The sequence below is a fragment of the Bos indicus genome, chromosome 11 (genome assembly GCF_029378745.1).
Source record: "Bos indicus isolate NIAB-ARS_2022 breed Sahiwal x Tharparkar chromosome 11, NIAB-ARS_B.indTharparkar_mat_pri_1.0, whole genome shotgun sequence".
NCBI classification, from domain to species: domain Eukaryota; kingdom Metazoa; phylum Chordata; class Mammalia; order Artiodactyla; family Bovidae; genus Bos; species Bos indicus.
The window spans coordinates 17,318,627-17,322,394 of record NC_091770.1 but is presented as its reverse complement, the minus strand read 5'-3'; the positions used below and the strand labels follow the sequence as shown (position 1 = coordinate 17,322,394).

General features: G+C 36.7%; 1 non-coding gene across 1 annotated transcript; it reads right to left on the bottom strand.

The window, feature by feature from the left end:
• Positions 1–1,149: 1,149 nt before the first annotated feature.
• On the bottom strand, positions 1,150–1,211 carry LOC139185985 (U7 small nuclear RNA). The gene has a single exon (XR_011569564.1). It is a non-coding gene; the product is annotated as a U7 small nuclear RNA (small nuclear RNA).
• Between the last annotated feature and the right edge of the window lie 2,557 nt (positions 1,212–3,768).

Genomic DNA, 3,768 nt, shown 5'->3' with positions numbered 1-3,768 from the left:
TTTGTATAGTTCTTCTGTGTATTCTTGCTACCTCTTCTTAATATCTTCTGCTTTTGTTAGGGCCATACCATTTCCATACCATTTCCATACCATTGCATTCACAAAGCATGCTGTATTAATATAACTGAATTATATTTAGCAAATTTAGCAATAACAAGGTAAGAAATATTGCTATACACAAAAAAATATTGTCAAAAAACTGAATGAAAGGAGTCAGATATGAACGAGTACACACTATATAACTGGATTTATATGAAATTCAAGAACAGATAAGACTAATATATGGTATTTGAAATCAGAACAGTAGTAGATATTTGGCAAGGAGTTGAGGGTAGGGTAGACTGGCTGATGAGTTGTGTGAAGGAATTTTCCATGTAATATAAATGTTCTATATCTTAATTTTAGTGATAATATTATGTGATAAAACTCAATGAACTCTTCACATTATATCTGAGCATTTTAAATTCTAAAAATGAATTTTGTGGAAGGCTCAATGCAAAGGTTGTTAGCACTGAAAGAAAATGCTTCCCTTGCTCTGTCCTCAGTTTTGAGGATGACTCAGTTGCTTAGGGCTCTGGTATGTGACTTGGTGAAACATTTTTGTTCTCTCCTTGGATGTACATAAGAACAGAACAGATTTTGTTCACAGAATCACAGCAGAAACCACCTAATGGATCTGGAAATATTCCTGTCAAATGATGAAAAGTATTGCACATGCATGATTTGTGAAATACAGAAATGTTTTGTATCATGATTTATGGCAGTGCTGCATAAAACTGTAAAATCTTAGGACTTTAATCAACAATAAGCCCCACAATACCTGCCTTCTAGTTCAATAGAGACAATTATTTTTTATTATAATTCATTTTCCATTGCTATCATATAACTCTTTTATCAACCACACATGATTTATCTGCTTCTTGATTCAAATAACTATAGTATACCTGGTCCAGGTGACACAATATAGATTTCAGAATGGAAATGTATCACTCTCTGTGAAGCAGATGTAAAAGAACAGAAGAAAAATAAAGTGATTCTGGAAAAAAGAAGTGTAAATGGGAAAGGAAAGTAGTACATTTAATTTTTTTTTCTAATTTATGTGTTAATCAGGAGGAAAGTTAAATATTTGAAATACTGTCATTTTTTTCCTGGAGTTTTCTGGTGCAGACTGGAAAACCTGCTAGACAAATTCTGTAAGAGCTTTAACACTGGAAAACTGTTATTTTACATTACTGCATCTATCTTCAAAACCACGGTCGAAAAACAGAAATGGCCTTGCCTAACATTTGAGAAGCTCTCTCTTTGTGTGCCCACACAGGCATTACATGCATGACAGTGAATATGTTGTTCTATTAACATGTCAATGATTAAAGGAGTTTAAGAAGAGAGAATATCTATCCAGCCTCCATCCTGGTAGACACATTATGGTAGAAAACCAGGACCAGAAGCAGGAGCTAGTTTCTAAAAGTAGCATCTTTTAGGAGTTTAGGGTGAGAGATAATGGAACAATGAGGTCAGACCACATATAAGAATAGAACTTTGACCATAATCTTGTAGTCACCATTCTGGGAACCCAAACTATAGCTTCTGCAGTAATTGGCCTAAACTAGTCAGTACTTAGGTAATGACTCCCAGCTTCCCAAAATTTTATCCCCTATCCTTGTTTCCAACTCAAGATCTACCAGAGAAATCCATATACACTCCCTAAAACCATTGCATAGGGTGCTGGATTTCTAGTTAGCCCACCTCCAGGTTATCCATGGCAATATCCTGTAATCAAGACATACTTGAAGAGTTCCTTTTTTCCCCCCACTGTAAAGCTTTCCCATTCTGTTGCCTGCCTTTGAGTCCCTGCCAAATGCAAGTGATGTTGGCTGATTTTCTTGCTATAACAAGCTCTGAGTAAATAGCTTATGCTTCTCATTTAGGTGGTCTTTGCTTCCTGCAAGGGACAATATATAGTCGTAGGTGTCCCCTTGCCTTCCTTTCTCCTTTATTTGAAGGAGCAAGTAGGAACTGGTAGCTCAGTGTAGATTATTAAAGGGCTCAATGAAGATAGTGAGACATTTAAGAGGAGATTTAGGAAATTGCAAGAGTCAAAAGGGTAGAGATTTCTAAAAAGGAAAGGGAGACGAATAGTACTAATTTCCACCAAAAGTTTAAGTAAACTGAAAGATGAGAAAGCTTATTTGATTTTGCATTTCATAAGCCATTGTTGAACATGAAAGAGCAATTTCAAGTGTAGTGGAAGAGAGGGAAAGCAGAATAAAAGCTGAGTGTAATGTCATGGAGGTGTGGAGGCATCAGCAGTAGAAATGCTTACAGAACAACAATTAAGAGATTTTTTTAAAGACAGAGAGCTTAGAATGTCATTTAGGATGGTGTAACTCAAAGACTTAGATAGTGTTTGTTACTATGGAGATGAGATATGAAAATAACGGACTGGGGATGAGTTGGAGGGAGAAAGAAAAGACAGGATTAGAGAAACAAGAAATATGAAAATATTGCCAGAACCTAGAGAATACTTACTGCTAGAAGGAATAATAAAAGAACATAAACCAACCAAAGGAAAAGAAAAATAGATGTTTGCACCAGCAAAGGAGCAAAGGAGGGATGCTAATCCCATTATGTAATTTAGCAGATAACCTAACAGAAACACAGCATTTATAAATGAAACAGGCAAGGATGTTGGAGGGTACCCAGGATAAAAGGGGTCACAGAATCCTGAGTAATGGTATATTTTTTTTAGCATTACCTACTACCAGCCCAAGCCCTAAATTGCTATGACGGTTTCAGAATTATTTTAAGCAAAACTAGCTCCTGTTGAACTGATTAGTTGCTTTTTGAAATGAGTTCAAAGGTACTTAAGGAAGTAAGAAATGTCTTTAAAAGATTAGACTTTGAAGTTAGACTAGGTTCCCATTTTCAATTCCCTACTCTGCCATTTTCTGTCAGTGTAATTTTAGACAATTATTTAACAACTCTAAATCTCAATTTTTTTTTTCATCTGGGAAATGCAAACAGCTATTCTACCTCATAAGAATAAAAAGTCAATGGAGTAAAGTTTTAGTATCTCATCTGGCTCAGAGCTGATGATAAAAATGAAATGTTTTTACACTTGGATAAAATATACTAGTACTGTTTCTTTGATTAAGTTTGTTGTTGTTTAGTCACTAAGTCATGTCAGACTCTTTGTGACCCTATGGACTGTAGCCTGCCAGCCTCCTCTGTCCATGGGATTTTCCAGGCAAGAATACTGGAGTGGGTTGCAATTTCCTTCACTAGGGAGTCTTCCCAACCCAGGGACTGAATCCGAATCTCTTGCATCTTCTGCATTGGCACATGGATTCTTTACGACTGAGCCACCTGGAAAGCCCTTGATTATGTTTAACAGCTTTAATATGACACACATAGAAACACAAACATACATACATACATACACCTGTACATGCATATATGTTAGTCACTTAGTCATGTCCAACTCTTTGTGACCCATGTACTGTAGCCCATCAGGCTCCTCTGTCCATGGAATTCTTCAGGCTAGAACACTGCAGTGAGTAGCCATTCCCTTCTCCAGCTGATCTTCCCAACCTAGGGCTCAAACCCAGGTCTCCTGCACTGCAGGCAGATTCTTTACCATCTGAGCCACCAAGGAATCACCACATGAATATACACACATATACACATAAGAGATGCAGAACAGAAGGTATTATCACTGTTCTACACAAGAGGACGTTGAAGGTTCAAGGATGCTAAGCAATTTGTCCA